Source organism: Tachypleus tridentatus, chromosome 13 (assembly GCF_004210375.1).
Source record: "Tachypleus tridentatus isolate NWPU-2018 chromosome 13, ASM421037v1, whole genome shotgun sequence".
NCBI classification, from domain to species: domain Eukaryota; kingdom Metazoa; phylum Arthropoda; class Merostomata; order Xiphosura; family Limulidae; genus Tachypleus; species Tachypleus tridentatus.
Genome location: NC_134837.1, coordinates 265,523,495 through 265,547,041, shown reverse-complemented (window position 1 = coordinate 265,547,041; position 23,547 = coordinate 265,523,495). Strand labels below are relative to the sequence as shown.

The window sequence follows — 23,547 nt, the reverse complement described above, 5'->3', positions numbered from 1 at the left end:
TTGACACTGCAACAGTCATTTGTGTTCTACTTGACACCAGAACAATTTATGTTCTACTTGACACCAGAACAATTTATGTTCTACTTGTCACCACAACAATAATTTATGTTCCCCTTGACACCACAACAATAATTTATGTTCTCCTTGACACCACAACAATAATTTTTTGTAATTTTGTAATTTTCGCTCCTCTACGTAAAGTATTTTCTCAACCCAAACGTTTTTACATACATAATAACTTTTGTCCTACTTGACACTATAAGAATAATTTGGGTTTCATTTGACACCACAACAATAATTTATGTTCCACTTGACACCACAACGACAATTTATGTTCTGCTTGTTACCACAAGAATAATTTATGCTCTAATTGACACCAAAAGAATAATTTATGCTCTACTTGACACCAAAAAATTGTTCTAATTAACACCCCAAAAATAATATGTATTATACTTTACACCACAACAATATTTTGTGTTCCACTTGACACCACAACAATAATTTATGTTCTACTTGACACAACAACAATAATTTTTCCTACTTGACACCACAAGAATAATTTGGGTTTCATATGACACCACGACGACAATTTATATTCTACTTGTCACCACAACAATAATTTATGCTATACTAGACACCAAAAAGGTGTTCTAATAAACACTCCAACAATAATATGTATTATACTTTACACCACAACAATAATTTGTGTTCTACTTGACACCACAAGAATCATTCATGTTTTACTTGATACCATAATAATAATTTGTTATACTTGACACCACAGCAATCAGTTATGTTCTACTTGACATTACAGCAATATTTTGTGTTTTACTTTACACCAGAAGAATCAGTTATGTTCTACTTGATACCACAACAATAATTTATGTTTTACTTAACACCACATCAATCTGTTATGTTTTACTTAACACCACATCAATCTGTTATGTTCTACTTGAGACTACAAGAATAATTTATCTTCTACTTGTCACCACAACAAGTAATTTATGTTCTATTTGACACCACAACAATAATTTATGTTCTAGAACAATAAATTTTAACTTATGTTTTTGAAGAGTACTCTAAGAAAATTTTGAAATCGTGATGTTTGTACCGTTTTTTTTTTATAAAACCAATAAAAAACATGTATTAAAATATATAAGTATATTTACATCTTTAGAATCCTGAAAAGAATACTATGAAATACTTAAAACGTATGATGTGTAAGTTTATTACAGAATTCATAATAAACTGGTAACAGGTAAGTTTGTTTTCTCTAAGCTTACATATATACATGAACACCTATCTTTCTTACATTTCAATTAAACTATATTAAGAAAATTTGAGCAGTTACTAAACGAAGGTATATACGAAAAGGTTAAAACCAACCTTCTTACAGACTGTTTGAAATTGTTAAAAGAAAAATTAAAGTCTTTATAAACCTAACTCCAAAATAAAGAAAATGGTTCCATGTTGTTTTGTAATTCCAATATTTTATGCGTTACCAAAAATTTACAAATTATGAGGTTAATATAGATTCATATAATAAAATGTGAGTTAAACCTTTTACAACCAAACTATGATTTTAAGCTTTTCTTAAGTGATAAAACGTTTATACCATTAAACATTCAACAGAATTTATTGAACAAATTTGTAGGGTGGATCTAAATATTCTTTTATCTTTTGATATATTGCATTATTATTCACGAGATTATCTACTGGTACAACCATCAATTGTTGTGAAACAAATACGTGTAAACAATCTTCCAGTTTAAATTTTAGACACGATACACTTAACAAAAACATTTGTTGAAAACTCATATTTTCAATTTAATAACAAAATACATAAACAGATAAAAGGCCTAGCAACGGGTTTTCCATTATCTTATTTGGACAGATGTGAAACAGAATGTTAAACTTAAGCCTGCAATATGGGTTGAATATTTCGTTGACACATTTGTGGTGTGGGGACATGGTAAAGACAAACTTCCTGGAGTTCCCTGATTACTTAAATAGCCTAGAACCATGTATTCAATTTACCCAAGAAGTTGAAAAACCTATAATTCTCCGTTTTGGACCTACTTAATAAAAAAACGAATTTTTCTGTTATCGTGTCGCAACACCAAGAACGATGTCTTACAAAGTCGTAAAAAGTGTCAGCTTTTTACTGTCATGTTTACAGACTCTTAGAACTATATTATATTTCAGAAATGAACTGTTATTTATTAACCATGTAGCGTCACATAAAGGATTATCTCTGCCACTTATTGACCCGGTAGTTAAGGCAACAACTGCCACGACTTCTACATTGGAGAAACAAGCAAAAAATGGAAACTAGATTCAAAAAAACCTTCGCACGTTTTTGAACACTGCAAGTCAAATAAACACAACATAATCATAGAAGACTCCCAGATACTAAGTAGGGAAACAAATATAAACAAACGCAAAATCTAAGAAGCCTTACTTATACAGCAACTAAAATCAAAATTAAACCAATATAAAGAAACACATTTACACCTGTACTAATTAATAACCTAACATCCAACTACAACGTCCACTATATTCCCGTACGCATTATACTCTCGTCCCTAAGACATGTGCTCGGTAACGCTCAGTTGCAAACTCTTTCTTTGTTAACCTGAAAATGACCTATAAAGGTCGAAACGTTGCTATTTGCTTTATTTTGGTAAAGGTTTTAGTACCCACACCAACCGTTGTAAAAAACACAGTTTCTCGTTGTTACTTGTTAACAATGTAGCATTAGATAAAATTTTTTCCTTATTGCCTATTAACAATGTAGCATTAGATAGAGGTTTCTCCTTATTGCCTATTAACAATGTAGCATTAGATAGAGGTTTCCCCTTATTGCCTATTAACAATGTAGCATTAGATAGAGGTTTCTCCTTATTGCCTATTAACAATGTAGCATTAGATAGAGGTTTCTCCTTATTGCCTATTAACAATGTAGCATTAGATAGAGGTTTCTCCTTATTGCCTATTAACAATGTAGCATTAGATAAAAGTTTCTCCTTATTGCCTATTAACAATGTAGCATTAGATAGAGGTTTCTCCTTATTGCCTATTAACAATGTAGCATTAGATAGAGGTTTCTCCTTATTGCCTATTAACAATGTAGCATTAGATAGAGGTTTCTCCTTATTGCCTATTAACAATGTAGCATTAGATAGAGGTTTCTCCTTATTGCCTATTAACAATGTAGCATTAGATAGAGGTTTCTCCTTATTGCCTATTAACAATGTAGCATTAGATAGAGGTTTCTCCTTATTGCCTATTAACAATGTAGCATTAGATAGAGGTTTCTCCTTATTGCCTATTAACAATGTAGCATTAGATAGAGGTTTCTCCTTATTGCCTATTAACAATGTAGCATTAGATAAAAGTTTCTCCTTATTGCCTATTAACAATGTAGCATTAGATAGAGGTTTCTCCTTATTGCCTATTAACAATGTAGCATTAGATAGAGGTTTCTCCTTATTGTCTATTAACAATTTAGCATTAGATAAAAGTTTCTCCTTATTGCTATTAACAATGTAGCATTAGATAAAAGTTTCTCCTTATTGCTATTAACAATGTAGCATTAGATAGAGGTTTCTCCTTATTGCCTATTAACAATGTAGCATTAGATAGAGGTTTCTCCTTATTGCCTATTAACAATGTAGCATTAGATAAAAGTTTCTCCTTATTGCCTATTAACAATGTAGCATTAGATAGAGGTTTCTCCTTATTGCCTATTAACAATGTAGCATTAGATAAAAGTTTCTCCTTATTGCCTATTAACAATGTAGCATTAGATAGAGGTTTCTCCTTATTGCCTATTAACAATGTAGCATTAGATAGAGGTTTCTCCTTATTGTCTATTAACAATTTAGCATTAGATAAAAGTTTCTCCTTATTGCTATTAACAATGTAGCATTAGATAAAAGTTTCTCCTTATTGCTATTAACAATGTAGCATTAGATAGAGGTTTCTCCTTATTGCCTATTAACAATGTAGCATTAGATAGAGGTTTCTCCTTATTGCCTATTAACAATGTAGCATTAGATAAAAGTTTCTCCTTATTGCCTATTAACAATGTAGCATTAGATAGAGGTTTCTCCTTATTGCCTATTAACAATGTAGCATAAGATAAAAGTTTCTCCTTATTGCCTATTAACAATGTAGCATTAGATAGAGGTTTCTCCTTATTGCCTATTAACAATGTAGCATCAGTCAAGGCTAGCTTGGTTTACGACAGGAACAGTAGTCGTATAGACAAAAGTCATCAACTGTAATAATGTGAACTGTGTTAAGTATGTAAACTGTAATTATTGTCAGTATTTTTTATGGTAAGTATTGATAACGTAATAATTACTTTCTTATATTATTAAACACCAGCCCATTATTGGTATCAATATATATTTTTTTAATATTAAGCAGAAGAACAGTCGAACCAGTTATATATATGCAAAAACGGCTCGTTTGGGTTGAGAAAATATTTTACATAGAAGAGCGAACAACGTTTCTATCTTCTTCAGTCATCGTCAGGTTCACAAAGAAAGAGGTAACTGGCCGGAAGCTGACTACATGTTTGGAAGGGGTTGTGAAAGTGAGTGTCGGAATGTAGAGGGCGGTGTTGGATGCTTCTGGTCAGTTACCTTCTTTCTTTGTGAACCTGACGATGACCGAAGAAGGTCGAAACGTTCGCTCTTCTATGTAAAATATTCTCCGTTTTTACATATATATTTTTCTACAAGTGGGTTTTCTCGACATCACTGATTAGTCGAACCAGTTCTTTCTTGTCACAGTTGCGCCCGGGCGTAAGGTTTTGTTCATTGTAAAGCATTCTTGTGTTATAACCCATTATATATAGGAACCCGTGTTTGCAATTGCAACAAGTTTTCTGTCTATCTAGCTGTCTCTCTTTCTTTTTATCTATCTATTGGTTTATCTATTTATTTAGCTTTCTATGGGCGCTTGCAAGTATAACGATTTCCCATTAATTGTTAAACAAAGTGTACGAAAGGAGACATTATCAACTTTATTAAGTACGTACTTAACAAACAAACAAACAAACAAACGTTCGTCCTTTAAGCATCTATACATCCACAGATCCCGAAGAAGTCGTCAAGACGAGCTAGCGTGACGTAAGCCGGTATGTTGTTTAACCAACGTCTTTGTCTCTCCTTAAAATATACATTATTGTTGTCAACACCTAGCGACAGTCACGCACACAGTTTTATCACTATAATGTCAGCGATACAAAGGTATTAAAACTATTACTCGCATCGCGTTAATCTCCGGGGATTCCGGTCATGATCACGTGACTTTCAATTCTACATTTCTCAGTAGATATTAGTGCTATTGTACCGCTAAGTGATGTTTGCTGGCTTTCTTTCGTCCCCATGGAAACGGGCCAGGCACATCCTTAGACGAGGCTTACGGAAGGTTAGCTGTAACCAATTTGCATCATATCTATACGAGTTGCATCGTGCATATCAGTTTATAAAAGTCTTCTGTGACAATAGGAGTTATAACGCGACATCTGTGAAAGTCCACGATGCATCCGTTACCTCGCGCACCGTCCGCTTCAGAAATTCAAGTTCCGGAAAAGAAACCGTTACAAGACGTTGGTTATCGACCGAAGCAGTGGCGAAAACCGAAAATTGAGAAATCCCAGTCTGAAGATCCCGAAGACCCGGTAGATGGCGAGACAACTTTATCGTCTTCCTTTCAATATAATCGAACAAAATTTAGCAGAGGAATAACCTTTGATTACAGCGATAACCATAGTGAGTTCTTCAGCTTGGATTTAAAAATTTACACTTTGCCGAACTATTTGAATACGTGCTTGTTATAATCTATCACATTATGTTAACTTCTGGATAGTAATTTATTTTTTACTGTTTGGTGATTTAGTGGCTGATGTCTAGGTCTGCTCTACAGAAGGTCTTAGGGTGCGTTTGTTTGTTTGCTTTTGAATTTCATTCAAAGCTACATGAGAGCTAGTCGTCCCTAATTTAGCAGTGTAAAACAAGAGGAAAGGCAGCTAGTCGTCACCACCCACCGCCAACTCTTGGACTATTATTTTACCAACGAATAGTGGGATTGACTTTATAACGCTCCCACGGCTGAAAGGGCGAGCATGGTTGGTGTGACGGGGATTCGAACCCGCGATCCTTGGATTACGAGTCGATTGCCTTAACCACCTGGCCATGCTGGACCTTTAAGGGTGTGTTACAAGAGTCACAGTCATTCTTGTTATTCAGTCTGTACAAATTTCTCTTGGCGGAAAATACAGCCGTCTGCATTTTATATATTAAAATTATTGACGGCTGTATTTGATCCAACTAAACGCTTAAAAATGCTCCTTATATGTGTGTGTGTTTTTCTTCTAGCAAACCCACCTCAGACTATCTGCTGAGCCCACCGAGGGTAATCGAACCGCTGATTTTAGCGTTATAACTCCGTAGACTTACCGCTGTACTAACGGGGAGCACCTTATATGGGAACTGAGTGAAAGGTGTATTTGTTTGTTTGTAGTTATGCGCACAGCTACACAATGGGTGTTGTGTCCACCGCGGGTGTCGAAACCCGATTTTTAGCGTTACTAGCCGTCATACATACCGTTGTGCCTCGTGGGGTGGCTGTATTAAAGGTATATATATTTTGAAGACATTCAACACTTAAGATTTCTTGTGTAAATTATCAGTTTTATAAATTATATATATATATATATATATATACATTTTAATTGACTCCTGGTAACATATTACAAAACCAAACACCCTGATTTCTGTACGAGGCTGCTAAAACAGAGTAACTTATGTATGGTACCGACAAAACAAAATAAGGAGAATGAATCCCAGGATTTGTCAACATATTCAAGTTTTAGTTTAGCGTTTCATATTCAGAAAAAACACAGTAGTTTTGTAACCCGATGTTTTGTCAAACGCCTACATGTTGGGCCAATTTGTATCGGAAACGAATTTAATCAAAAGCGAAATTGTAGAAGCTGCACGACTTTTGAAAGTATGTTCTTAAAACAGTTTAATCAAGTTATATCGAATTACAGTGTGTAGGCAACCACTGCAATACTTTATCTGCTGCTGGTGAGAGTAGGCTTAACTCATTCTAAAAAAAACCCAAAAAAACAAAAGCGGAAAGGTTGAAGTAGGCTTAATCCTGTACTTAAGGTTTCTGTTTTAGAGAACTCTAACATTTTAGTTCAATTAGTATCGATTAAAAAATATTTTCTTCTATCTCTAATTCACGGATGAATGAAACTTATATGCAATGTTCAAATCTATAACTTTATCATCTCAGCTACAACAGGACTGGATGATACAAATAAGACTGATTCTTAATGATACATATTCGAACCTGTTTCAGATCAAGATGAATTTATGAATTATTTACAGAGATTTTTAGGATACACCATAAATATAAAATATTATATCTTAATAACTTGTGTTTATTAGCATGTTTTTATTGTGTTTTCATCAGGCTTACATTTCCTGGTACCCGAAGATGATATTGGTTCTTCTACCAAGTCACCAAGTATTTCACCCATTTCTTCTCGCCACACTTTGAGTACAAGCACTAAACAGAGGTAACTTCTATTCTAATATTAGCACGTTTATGGTCGTAATCAAATATAGAAAAACAATTACACAGAAACGTAAAGTACAGAAGTTGAAAACTAAACTTAATTCGTAGGATGGTTTTGTATAATGTTTGATTTCAATATACACTTACTTGATATTCTAGTGTCTCTTCACGATGAAATTATCTTCAGTGGTATTGTGATATGTACCATACCTTATGTGATAATGTTGTTCGGGTTGGATTAGGTTTGGCTAACCTTCTATTTCTTATATGCCTTTAGTAAGGACGTTAATCTCCCTGTATTAAGTATGGTTACTTGTGTCTCTAGTATCTTGTCACTAGTTTAGTAAGGACATTAATTTCCCTGTATTAAGTGTGGTTACATGTGTCTCTAGTATCTAGTCACTAGTTTAGTAAGGATATTAATTTCCTCTACTAAATGTGGTTACATGTGTCTCTAGTATCTAGTCACTAGTTTAGTAAGGATATTAATATCCCTCTACTAAGTGTGGTTACATGTGTCTCTAGTATCTAGTCACTAGTTTAGTAAGGATATTAATCTCCCTCAACTAAGTGTGGTTACATGTGTCTCTAGTATCTAGTCACATGTTTAGTAAGGACGTTAATATCCCTTTACTGAGTGTGGTTACATGTGTCTCTAGTATCTAATCACTAGTTTAGTAAGGACATTATTCTACCTTTGCTAAGTGTGGTTACATGTGTCTCTAGTATCTAGTCACTAGTTTAGTAAGGACATTATTCTACCTTTGCTAAGTGTGGTTACATGTGTCTCTAGTATCTAGTCACTAGTTTAGAAGCTTAGTTTGATATTAATGTTGATTAAAATAATCATTTTTGTTCTCCTTATGCATACATTTCGCAACGTTAATTAACAGGTTTTAGGTTTGTTATAATAAACTATATTTAATTATGATTAAATGGTGATATTTGGGATCGTGATTCATCTTACAAATTTTTCTGAAACGTTTTTCCATTGTACTTAATGCCACTAGGTATGAATATCCCGGCTTTCCATTAACACGCGTTGGCTTCTCCAAACTGGCTCGGTTATTGAGTTCCAAAGATAAAAATACTGAAACTACGAAAGTTTCTTCGGAAGGGTAAGTAAAACATTTTGTGTTTATAAGGTTACTGGTATATGTTATATGTTCCTATATACATAATATATGCTATATGTACCTATATACTTAGTATATGTCATATGTATCTATATACTTAGTATATGTTATATGTATTTATATACATAGTATATGTTTTATGTTCCTGTATACTTGGTATATGTTATATGTTCCTATATACATAATATATGCTATATGTACCTATATACTTAGTATATGTCATATGTATCTATATAATTTAGTATATGTTATATGTATTTATATACATAGTATATGTTTTATGTTCCTGTATACTTGGTATATGTTATATGTTCCTATATACATAATATATGCTATATAAAACCTATATACTTAGTATATGTCATATGTATCTATATACTTAGTATTATATGTTATATGTATTTATATACATAGTATATGTTTTATGTTCCTGTATACTTGGTATATGTTATATGTAACCTAAATACTTAGTATATGTTACACGCATCTATATACTTAGTGTATGTTGTATATCCCTATATGCTTAGTAGATGTTATATGTATCTATATACTTAGTATATGTTATATGTATTTATATACATAGTATATGTTTTATGTTCCTGTATACTTGGTACATGTTATATGTTCCTATGTACATAATATATGCTATATGTACCTATATACTTAGTATATGTCATATGTATCTATATACTTAGTATATGTTATATGTATTTATATACATAGTATATGTTTTATGTTCCTGTATACTTGGTATATGTTATATGTTCCTATATACATAATATATGCTATATGCAACCTATATACTTAGTATATGTCATATGTATCTATATACTTAGTATATGTTATATGTATTTATATACATAGTATATGTTTTATGTTCCTGTATACTTGGTATATGTTATATGTACCTAAATACTTAGTATATGTTACACGCATCTATATACTTAGTGTATGTTGTATATTCCTATATACTTAGTAGATGTTATATGTATCTATATACTTAGTATATGTTATATGTATGTATATACTAAGTATATGTAATATGCATATATATATACTTAGTGTATGTTGTATATTCCTATTTCTTTAGTATATGTTATATGCATCTATATATATACTTCTATAAACTGTTACTATATGCTGATACTTGTATATTACGTTACTAGTCTAGTTATAGTCGTAAACAGAAATGGTATCTGTTTATAGTTGTAAAGAGTAATGCTAGTTGTTTATTATTGTAAACAGTAATGCTAGCTTTTCGTGCTGGTAAACAGTACGAGGTCTGTTCAAAAAATACACGGACTGACGTCATAAAACAAAATGTACTTTATTTAGAAGTTACAGGTCTAGGACCCCTTCAAAGTACTCTCCTCCCCAACGCACACACTTATCCCAACGGTGTTTCCACTTGTTGAAACAGTCCTGGTATGCTTCTTTGTAATGTCCTCCAGCTCCTTCGTCGCATTTGCCTTAATCTCAGCAAGTCGTTGCTGAAGGATCAGGTCATTCATTCTGAAATCCGCCAAACGAAAAAATCGCACTTCACTTAAAACCGCGTAGCTAATACACAAATGAAGATATCTGCAATCGGGAAATGGCGTCATAATCAGCTTATCTGTGCGAACCTAGCGACACTAAGCAGATTCCCCTGGAACCAACTGGAGCCCCGCAATTCAAACAGTCCGCGTATTTTTGAACAGCCCTCGCATTACAAAGGTTTATAGTTGTAAACAGTTATACTAGATGTTTACATATATAAACACTATTACTAGCTGTTGTTACCTGTAAATAGTATTACTAGCTGTTGTTACTTGTAAACAGTATTACTAGCTGTTGTTACCTGTAAACAGTATTACTAGCTGTTGTTACCTGTAAATAGTGTTACTAGCTGTTGTTACCTGTAAATAGTATTACTAGCTGTTGTTACCTGTAAATAGTATTACTAGCTGTTGTTACCTGTAAACAGTATTACTAGCTGTTGTTACCTGTAAATAGTATTACTAGCTGTTTATGGTTGTAAACAATAATTAGTTTATTTGTAATTGTAAAGAGTAATCCTAGCTGTTTATATTTTTAAAATGCAAAATACAGATAGCCCATTGTGTAGTTTTGCGTTTACCTTTCAACAAGAACAAACTCTTCTATTGGTATTGGTTAGAGTTTTTTTTTATACGTTATCTTCTGTCTGTGTTGAAGTAGAGATTTTTTGTATGATCTGTTATCTTCTATCTGTGTTGAGGTAGATTTTTTGTATGATGCGTTATCTTCTGTATTGAGGAAGAGTTTTTGTATGATCTGTTATCTTCTATCTGTGTTGAGGTAGAGTTTTTGTATGATGCGTTATCTACTGTATTGAGGAAGAGTTTTGGTATGATCTGTTATCTTCTATCTGTGTTGAGGTAGAGTTTTTGTATGATGTGTTATCTTCTGTATTGAGGAAGAGGTTTTGTATGATCTGTTATCTTCTATCTGTGTTGAGGTAGAGTTTTTTGTATGAATGGTTATCTTCTATTGGTGTTAAGGTAGAGTTTTTATGTGTGAAGTGTTCTTTTCTCTCTGTGATGAGGAAGATTTTTGTATGATGTGTTTTACTATTGATAGTTAAATATTGTGAAAGGGTTGAAATGAACACGGTTAAGTATCCGTAACGCTCTCTAAGCGTGTATTGTATTTACTGTATTTATTGTATTTACTGTATTTATTGTATTTACTGTATTTACTATATTTATTGTAATTACTGTATTTATTGTATTTACTGTATTTATTGTATTTATTCACCTGTCGTGTAGGCGTTTGTGTCGTTTCTGTCTCGAAACTGCATTACAGATTCAGTAATGAAGGAATATAGGTAGTGAGTTAAAATCGTGCGTGAGATGTCCTTCCTCTGATTTCAAATAAATCTGTGCAGAGTTTGGTATGCTCCAATGATTATTGTATTGTACTATGAATCTGAGGGCTCCAAATTCGAGTCTTGTTATTGCGAATTGGTAATTTGCATTTTGTGTTCAAATGTGCGTCATAAGAGAGAAGGCCATATCCCACTCTTCGATCAGGGTTGTCAGAGAGTTTGAAGTGAGTGGCGTTGACTAACCGCTTTTACTGTAGTTTTTCAGTTCAATTTAGTCACAGCTGGTTCTTGCGTAGAATACGAAATAACCAAGCAGAATTACTACGTATCTTGTAAATATTATTCATGTACGAATCATGTTCAAAATTGATTTTAAAGTATAAAACATTTTAGGCCTATTTTAAGTTCTGACAGAGGGAAATATTTCAAATATAATACATTATTGTACTATCAGTAGATCTGATTATATTATTACCAGAAAATAAAGTATTTTGCCAACAGGAAACGAGAGACCACTACAGTGAGAAAGGCCTCTAGTATTGACAGTCTTTTAAACGTTTCATGCACAAGCAGTCATAACATTCAGCCTGCTCACAGCAGTGTTACCGCTAGAGGACTCGTCATTCCTAATAACAAACATCTGCCATCTTCGCCTAGCGTTCCTTCCCATCTAGAAAACCAGAAGAGGATCGCTGTCCCTTCTTCTCCTGGTTTGCCAAATAAACTGACCAAAGCCATTCCAGGTGTGTTCCTTTTTATTTATTGTGATGAGAATATGAAAGCATGTTTATGATTTAAAAAATTCAAGAAGGAATATTAATTGGAAAAGGTAAAACATATATGTACAATAATATTTTCTGTTTGAAGTATTCAGTTTTGAAGTCCAAAACCTTCTATACGAGATTATCCTTTTCTGTGATGTACAGATTTAACCTTCCGTATCTATAGTTTTGGTTCAGGATGAATTTAAGGAACACACAGTAGACTATGATAGAAACTCTTACTTTCATGAAATCTTGATTGAACAAACAATAAACATGTATCTTCCAGTAAGAATGCTTCCTTGATAGTTTCGACCTCTTATGCACGAAAAACCCTTATTTGTAATAACTTACTGTGGCTGTTAAAAGGGTGGTTACAGGTGTTTGGAAATGCTTACTGCGATTTTTAGAGTAGAAGTTACAGGTGCATGTGATGGCTTACTGTGACTCTTAGAAGAGCAGTTACACAGTATATGTAATGTCGTACTCTGATTATAAAGGGGGTAGTTACAGGGTATCTTTAATGTCTTGCTCTGACCGTTAAAGTGGTAGTTACAGGGTATCTTTAATCTCTTACTCTGACTGTTAAGACGGTAGTTACAGAGTATCTTTAATGTCCTACTGTGATCGTTAAAGCGGTAGTTACAGGGTATTTTTAATGTCCTACTCTGATCGTTAAAGCGGTAGTTACAGAGTATCTTTAATGTCCTACTGTGATCGTTAAAGCGGTAGTTACAGGGTATTTTTAATGTCCTACTCTGATCGTTAAAGCGGTAGTTACAGGGTATTTTTAATGTCCTACTCTGATCGTTAAAGCGGTAGTTACAGGGTATCTTTAATGTCCTACTCTGACTGTTAAGACGGTAGTTACAGAGTATATTTAATGTCCTACTGTGATCGTTAAAGCGGTACTTACAGGGTATCTTTAATATCCCATTGTGATCGTTAAGGCGTAGTTACAGGGTATTTTTATATTCCACTTGGACAGTTAAAGGGTTAGATACACAGGATTTTTCATGTTGTTTTTTTTCTGCTTTATCACGTCTTTATACCATTACAACAACTGTGCTTGAAAATAAGTTTACAATAACGATCGTTAAGATTTCTGAAGAGTTAATCAATAACAAACCAAGTAATATTACATTAAATATAGACCTTAGCATACAAACTTCAATGAGTAAAATGTAGTAGTGTTAAGAGTTTGGTTTCTGTTAAACACATACACTAAGACGTGATGTAGTGTATAATACAAGCGAAACTTTTTCTTTCTGCTTTAAATTCTAGGAATACGACACAGTAGTGTTGACGTGCTCCTCGAAGGTTTAGCACTCACTAAAGCTGAAAAGAAGAAACTTCAAAAAATCAGTAAATTTAATATTAATTTGCAAGGTAAGTATTTGAGTGAAATAGTTGAATAACCTACTAATAGATAAGTGTATTGTTAAATTAATGAAATATTTTTACTTGTTATCAACAGTCTAATAATTATAATGATGATAGATAAGTGTTATGTTAAATTAATGAAATATTTTTACTTGTTATCAACAGTCTAATAAATATAATGATGATAGATAAGTGTATTGTTAAATTAATGAAATATTTTTACTTGTTATCAACAGTCTAATAATTATAATGATGATAGATAAGTGTATTGTTAAATTAATGAAATATTTTTACTTGTTATCAACAGTCTAATGATTATAATGATGATAGATAAGTGTATTGTTAAATTAATGAAATATTTGTACTTGTTATCAACAGTCTAATAATTATAATGATGATAGATAAGTGAATTGTTAAATTAATGAAATATTTTTACTTGTTATCAACAGTCTAATGATTATAATGATGATAGATAAGTGTATTGTTAAATTAATAAAATATTTTTACTTGTTATCAACAGTCTAATAATTATAATGATGATAGATAAGTGTAATGTTAAATTAATGAAATATTTGTATTTGTTATCAACAGTCTAATAATTATAATGATGATAGATAAGTGTAATGTTAAATTAATGAAATATTTGTATTTGTTATCAACAGTCTAATAATTATAATGATGATAGATCAGTGTAATGTTAAATTAATGAAATATTTTTAGTTGTTATCAACAGTCTAATAATTATAATGATGATAGATAAGTGTATTGTTAAATTAATGAAATATTTTTACTTGTTATCAACAGTCTAATGATTATAATGATGATAGATAAGTGCATTGTTAAATTAATAAAATATTTTTACTTGTTATCAACAGTCTAATAATTATAATGATGATAGATAAGTGTAATGTTAAATTAATGAAATATTTTTAGTTGTTATCAACAGTCTAATAATTATAATGATGATAGATAAGTGTAATGTTAAATTAATGAAATATTTTTAGTTGTTATCAACAGTCTAATAATTATAATGATGATAGATAAGTGTAATGTTAAATTAATGAAATATTTTTAGTTGTTATCAACAGTCTAATAATTATAATGATGATAGATAAGTGTAATGTTAAATTAATGAAATATTTGTACTTATTATCAACAGTCTAATCATTATAATGATGATAGATAAGTGTAATGTTAAATTAATGAAATATTTGTACTTGTTATCAACAGTCTAATAATTATAATGATGATAGATAAGTGTAATGTTAAATTAATGAAATATTTGTACTTGTTATCAACAGTCTAATAATTATAATGATGATAGATAAGTGTAATGTTAAATTAATGAAATATTTGTACTTGTTATCAACAGTCTAATAATTATAATGATGATAGATAAGTGTAATGTTAAATTAATGAAATATTTTTAGTTGTTATCAACAGTCTAATAAATATAATGATGATAGATAAGTGTATTGTTAAATTAATGAAATATTTTTACTTGTTATCAACAGTCTAATAATTATAATGATGATAGATAAGTGTATTGTTAAATTAATGAAATATTTTTACTTGTTATCAACAGTCTAATGATTATAATGATGATAGATAAGTGTATTGTTAAATTAATGAAATATTTGTACTTGTTATCAACAGTCTAATAATTATAATGATGATAGATAAGTGAATTGTTAAATTAATGAAATATTTTTACTTGTTATCAACAGTCTAATGATTATAATGATGATAGATAAGTGTATTGTTAAATTAATAAAATATTTTTACTTGTTATCAACAGTCTAATAATTATAATGATGATAGATAAGTGTAATGTTAAATTAATGAAATATTTGTATTTGTTATCAACAGTCTAATAATTATAATGATGATAGATAAGTGTAATGTTAAATTAATGAAATATTTGTATTTGTTATCAACAGTCTAATAATTATAATGATGATAGATCAGTGTAATGTTAAATTAATGAAATAATTTTAGTTGTTATCAACAGTCTAATAATTATAATGATGATAGATAAGTGTATTGTTAAATTAATGAAATATTTTTACTTGTTATCAACAGTCTAATAATTATAATGATGATAGATAAGTGTAATGTTAAATTAATGAAATATTTTTAGTTGTTATCAACAGTCTAATAATTATAATGATGATAGATAAGTGTAATGTTAAATTAATGAAATATTTTTAGTTGTTATCAACAGTCTAATAATTATAATGATGATAGATAAGTGTAATGTTAAATTAATGAAATATTTTTAGTTGTTATCAACAGTCTAATAATTATAATGATGATAGATAAGTGTAATGTTAAATTAATGAAATATTTGTACTTATTATCAACAGTCTAATCATTATAATGATGATAGATAAGTGTAATGTTAAATTAATGAAATATTTGTACTTGTTATCAACAGTCTAATAATTATAATGATGATAGATAAGTGTAATGTTAAATTAATGAAATATTTGTACTTGTTATCAACAGTCTAATAATTATAATGATGATAGATAAGTGTAATGTTAAATTAATGAAATATTTGTACTTGTTATCAACAGTCTAATAATTATAATGATGATAGATAAGTGTAATGTTAAATTAATGAAATATTTTTAGTTGTTATCAACAGTCTAATAATTATAATGATGATAGATAAGTGTAATGTTAAATTAATGAAATATTTTTAGTTGTTATCAACAGTCTAATAATTATAATGATGATAGATAAGTGTAATGTTAAATTAATGAAATATTTTTAGTTGTTATCAACAGTCTAATAATTATAATGATGATAGATAAGTGTAATGTTAAATTAATGATATATTTTTACTTGTTATCAACAGTCTAATAATTATAATGATGATAGATAAGTGTAATGTTAAATTAATGAAATATTTTTAGTTGTTATCAACAGTCTAATAATTATAATGATGATAGATAGGTGTAATGTTAAATTAATGAAATATTTTTACTTGTTATCAACAGTCTAATAATTATAATGATGATAAATAAGTGTAATGTTAAATTAATGAAATATTTTTACTTGTTATCAACAGTCTAATAATTATAATGATGATAAATAAGTGTAATGTTAAATTAATTAAATATTTTTACTTGTTATCAACAGTCTAATAATTATAATGATGATAGATAAGTGTAATGTTAAATTAATAAAATATTTTTACTTGATATCAACAGTCTAATAATTATAATGATGATAGATAAGTGTAATGTTAAATTAATGAAATATTTGTACTTGTTATCAACAGTCTAATAATTATAATGATGATAGATAAGTGTAATGTTAAATTAATGAAATATTTGTACTTGTTATCAACAGTCTAATAATTATAATGATGATAGATAAGTGTAATGTTAAATTAATGAAATATTTGTACTTGTTATCAACAGTCTAATAATTATAATGATGATAGATAAGTGTAATGTTAAATTAATGAAATATTTTTACTTGTTATCAACAGTCTAATAATTATAATGATGATAGATAAGTGTAATGTTAAATTAATGAAATATTTGTACTTGTTATCAACAGTCTAATAATTATAATGATGGTAGATAAGTGTAATGTTAAATTAATGAAATATTTTTATTTGATATCAACAGTCTAATAATTATAATGATGATAGATAAGTGTAATGTTAAATTAATGAAATATTTTTATTGATATCAACAGTCTAATAATTATAATGATGATAGAAAAGTGTAATGTTAAATTAATGAAATATTTTACTTGATATCAACAGTCTAATAATTATAACCTACTAATAGATAAGTCTAATGTTAAATTAATGAAATATTTTTATCTAACGTCAGCAGTGTAATAATTATAAGAATGATAGGTAAGTGTAGTGTTAAATTAATAAAACATAATGTTGAGTTCGTAAAAATTACACTACGTCACCCCCGAACGTGTTTACTTGCTAGTTTCTGTTACAGTTTTGAAAAATGTTAAGGAACAAATTGTTTGATTAGATTGTTTAGTTTTAATAACATTTTACTTTCAGCGCTTTTCGTTGCTGTAGAACACGAACATGTGGAACGTGCGTACACAATTTTTGAAACAACGAACGTTGACGTGAACAGGTAGGACTAATGTTATGAAAATGTCTGTGGAAACATCATAAATTCACTGTTACAAAATTAAGCGTGTTCTTCGCTTGTTTGCTGCATCTTAACTTAGTCGCTGAATGATTGAAAATGTTATTCATGATTATGTGCAATAAATACATTCGTACAACTAAGTACCTTAACACTATATCTTGCTGAACACTAATAATTACCATTTTATTATCATAACTAATACCTTATCACTATAATATCTTGCTGCTCATTTATAACTAGCATTTTACTATCATACCTGACACCTTATTGCTATACCTAGCTGCTCACTAACAGTTATCATTTTACTATCATTCCTTATATCTCATCACTATAATATCTTGCTGCTCACTTATAATTACCATTTTACTATCATACCTAATACCTTATTACTATAATATTTTGTTGCATACTTATAATTACCATGTTACTATAATATCTTGCTGCTCACTTATAATTATCATTTTACTATCATACGTAATATCTTTTTGCTATATCTTGCTGCTCACATATAATTATCATTTTAGTATCATACCTAATGCCTTATTACTATAATATCTTCCTACTTATAATTATCATTTTACTATCCTACATAATATCATTTTACTATACCTTGCTTCTCACTCACAGTTATCATTTTACTATCATTCCTTATACCTTATCACTATAATATCTTGCTTGTCACTTATAATTATCATTTTACTATCGTATTTAATACCTTATCACTATAATATCTTTCTGCACACATATAATTATCATTTTACTATTATACCTAATACCTTATTACTATGTTTTGCTTCTCATTTATAATTATCGTACCTCATACCTTACCACTATAATATCTTATTTTTCACTTATAATTGTCGTTTTAGTATCATACATAATACCTTATTACTATAATATCTTGCTCCATACTTATAATTACCATTTTTCTATCATACCTAATACCTTAATTTTATAATATCTTGCTGATCACTTTCAATTATCATTCAACTATCATATGTAATACCTTATCACTAATATCTTGCTGCTCACTTATAATTAATATTTTACCATCATACCTAATACCTTATTACTATATTATCTTTCTTCATACTTATAATTACCATTTGACTATCATACTTAATACCTTATCACTATACTATCTTGCTTAACCCTTATAATTATCATTTTACCATCATACCTAATACATTATTACTCTAATATGTTGCTGCTCACTTATAATTATGATTTTACTATCATACCTAATACCTTATTACAATAATATCTCTCTGTACAATTATAATTATCATTTTACTATCATTCCTTATAACTTATCACTATAATATATAACTTCTCACTTGTAATGAACATTTTACTATCATACCTAATACCTTATCACTATAATTTCTTCCTGCTTACTTATAATTATCATTTTACTATCACACATAATACCTTATTACAATAATATCTTGTTTCATTCTTATAATTACCATTTTACTCTCATACCTGATACCTTATTACAATAATATTTTGCCTTATACGTATATACAGTTTTCTGTCATACGTAATATATAATATATAATAAACTGTAATATTTTGCTGCACGCTTATAATTACCATTTTATTATCATACCTAACACCTTACCACTATAATATCTTGCTTTTCACTTATAATTATCGTTTTACTATCATACCTAATACCTAATTACTATAATATTTTGCTGCACACTTATAATTACCATTTTCTATCATATCTAATACATTATTACTATAATATGTTGCTGCTCACTTATAATTATGATTTTACTATTATACCTAATACCTTATTACAATAATATATCGCTGTACTCTTATAATTATCATTTTACTATCATTCCTTATAACTTATCACTGTAATATCTTACTTCTCACTTGTAATAAACATTTTACTATCACACCTAATACCTTATCAGTATAATTTCTTCCTGCTCACTTATAATTATCATTTTACTATCACACGTATTACATTATTACAATAATATCTTGCTTCATTCTTATGATTACCATTTTACTCTCATACCTTATACCTTATTACAATAATATTTTGCATTATACTTATATCCAGTTTTCTATCATACGTCATATATAATATATAATAATATATAATATTTTGCTGCATTCTTATAATTACCACTTTCTATCATACGTAATACCTTATTACTTTAACATCTTGCTGCTCACTTATAATTATTTTCTTAATACCTTAATACTGTAATATTTTGCTGCACCCTTATAATTACCCTTTTATTATCATATCTAACACTTTACCACCATGATATCTTGCTGAATCCTTATAATTATCATTTTACTATCATACCTAATACCTTATTACTGTAATATTTTGTTGCATACTTATAATTACCATGTTACTATAATATCTTGCTTCTCACTTATAATTATCATTTTACTATCATACGTAATATCTTTTTGCTATATCTTGCTGCTCAGATATAATTATCATTTTAGTATCATACCTAATGCCTTATTACTATAATATCTTGCTATTTATTTATAATTATCATACCTAATACCCTATTACAATTACATAATATCTTGCTGAATCCTTATAATTATCATTTTACTATCATACGTAATACCTTATTACTATAATATGTTGCTGTTCACTTATAATTATCCTTTTACTGTCATACCTAACACATTATTACAATAATATTTTTCTCCATACTTACAATTACCATTTTCTATGATACCTAATAAGTTATTACTATAACATTTTACTGCATACTTATAATTATCGTTTTCTAACTTACCTAATACCTTATTACTATAATATCTTGCTTATCACTTAAAATTATCATATCTTATAACTTATTACAATAATATCTTCCTGCACTCTTATAATTGTCATTTTACTATCATACGTAATATCTTATCACTATATCTTTCTGCACACATATAATTATAATTTTACAATCATACCTATTACCTTATTACTATAATATCTTGCTGCACCTTTATCATCACGATTTTATTATCATACCTAATACCTTACACTATAATATCTTGCTTTTCACTTATAATTATTGTTTTACTGTTATACCTATTACCTTATTACAATAATATCTTGCTGCATATTTATAATAATCCTTTTACCATAATACCTAATACGTTATTACTATAATATCTTCGTGCTCACTTAAAAATACTATTTTATTATCATTCTTTATACCTTATCACTATCATATCTTGCTTGACACTTATAATTATTATTTTACTGTCATATTTAATACCTTATCACTATAATATCTTCTGCACGCTTATAATTATCATTTCACTTTTATACCTAAAACCTTATTACTATTATATTTTTCTCCATACATACAATTGCCATTTTCTATCTTACCTAATACCTTGTTACTATAATATCTTGCTGCTCACTTATAATTATCATTTTGCTATAATACCTAATATCCTATTAGTATAATATAATTCTCCATACATGTAATTACCATTTTCTATCGTACCTAATACCTTATCACTATAATATCTTACTTCTTACTTATAATTATAATTTTACTATCATACCTAATGCCTTATCATTACTATATCTTTCTGCACACTTATGATTACCATTTTACTATAATACCTAAAACCTTATTATATATTTTCTGCATATTTATAAATACCCTTTTCTGTCATACCTAATACGTTATTACTATAATATATTGCTGCATACTTAAAATTCCCATTTTACTATCACATCTAATACCTTATTACTGTAATATTTTGTTGCTCACTTATAATTATCATACCTAATACCTTATTACTATAATATCTTTTTGCACCTTTATAATTATCATTGTATTATCATTCCTAATACCTTACGAGTATATTATCTTCCCTTTCACTTATAATTATCATTTTACTATCATATTTAATACCTTATCATGCACACTTATAATTATCATTTTGCTATAATACCTTATTACCATAATATTTTGCTGTGTTCTTATAATTACTCTTTACTATCATACCTACTACCTTACCACTATAATATCTTGCTTTTTACTTATAATTATCGTTTTACTATAACACATAATACCTTATTACTATAATATATTGCTGCGCACTTTTAATTCCCATTTTACTGTAATACCTAATACTTTAGTACTATAATCTCTTTATGCTCACTTACTATTATTATTTTACTATTATACTTAATACCTTATTTCTACATCTTGCTACTCACTTATAATTATAGTTTTTTATTATATCTAATACCTTATTACTACATCTTGCTAGTCTTTTATAATTATCATTTTACTGTCATACGTAATACCTTATTACTATAATATCTTGTTGCACACTTATAATTATCATTATACTGCCATACCTAATGCTATCTTGTTATAATATCTTTCTGCATAATTATGATTATCATTTTAATATCATACCTAATACCTTAATTTTATAATATCTTGTTGATCACTTTCATTTATCATTCAACTATCATATCTTATACCTTATTACTTTAATATCTCGCTGTTCACTTATAATTATTATTCTTAATACCTTATTAATGTAATATTTTGCTGCACGCTTATAATTACCATTTGATTATCATACCTAACACCTTACCACTATAATATCTTGCTGCTCACTTATAATTATCATTTTACTATCATACTTCATACCTTATCACTATAATATCTTGTTGCACACTTATAATTATCATATTACTGTCATACATAATATCTTATTGTTATAATATGTTGCTGCTCGCATATAATTACCATTTTGTTATCAGACCTAATAACTTATCACTATAATTTCTTGCTGCACGCTTATAGTTACCATTTTATTATCATACCTAACACCTTACCACTATAATATCTTGCTTTTCACTTATAATTATCGTTTTACTATCATACCTAATACATTATTACTATATTATCTTTCTGCATACTTATAATTACCATTTTACTATCATACTTAATACCTTATCACTATACTATCTTGCTTAACCCTTATAATTATCATTTTACTATCATACCTAATACATTATTACTCTAATACGTTGATGCTCACTTATAATTATGATTTTACTATCATACCTAATACATTATTACTATATTATCTTTCTGCATACTTATAATTACCATTTTACTATCATACTTAATACCTTATCACTATACTATCTTGCTTAACCCTTATAATTATAATTTTACTATCATACCTAATACATTATTACTCTCATACGTTGATGCTCACTTATAATTATGATTTTACTATCATACCTAATACTTTATTACTATAATATCTCGCTGTACACTTATAATTATCATTTTACTATCATTCCTTATAACTTATCACTATAATATAATACTTCTCAGTTGTAATGAACATTTTACTATCATACCTAATACCTTATCACTATACTTTCTTCCTGCTTACTTATAATTATCATTTTACTATCACACATAATCCCTTATTACAATAATATCTTGTTTCATTCTGATAATTACCATTTTACTCTCATACCTGATTCCTTATTACAATAATATTTTGCCTTATACTTATATCCAGTTTTTTATCATACGTAATATATAATATTTTGCTGCATTCTTACAATTACCACTTTCTATCATACGTAATACCTTATTACTTTAACATCTTGCTGCTCACTTATAATT

The 23,547-nt window shown here is 28.7% G+C and overlaps 1 pseudogene across 1 annotated transcript in view; it reads left to right on the top strand.

The window, feature by feature from the left end:
* The window catches only part of LOC143236549 (ankyrin repeat and fibronectin type-III domain-containing protein 1-like), a 319,259-nt pseudogene that overhangs the window by 267,302 nt on the left and 28,410 nt on the right, over positions 1 to 23,547 (top strand). The window contains exons 6-10 of the transcript XR_013019582.1: positions 7,501 to 7,606; positions 8,616 to 8,723; positions 12,091 to 12,332; positions 13,635 to 13,739; positions 17,779 to 17,857. The product of XR_013019582.1 is annotated as an ankyrin repeat and fibronectin type-III domain-containing protein 1-like (transcript). The remainder of the gene's footprint in view (positions 1 to 7,500; positions 7,607 to 8,615; positions 8,724 to 12,090; positions 12,333 to 13,634; positions 13,740 to 17,778; positions 17,858 to 23,547) is intronic.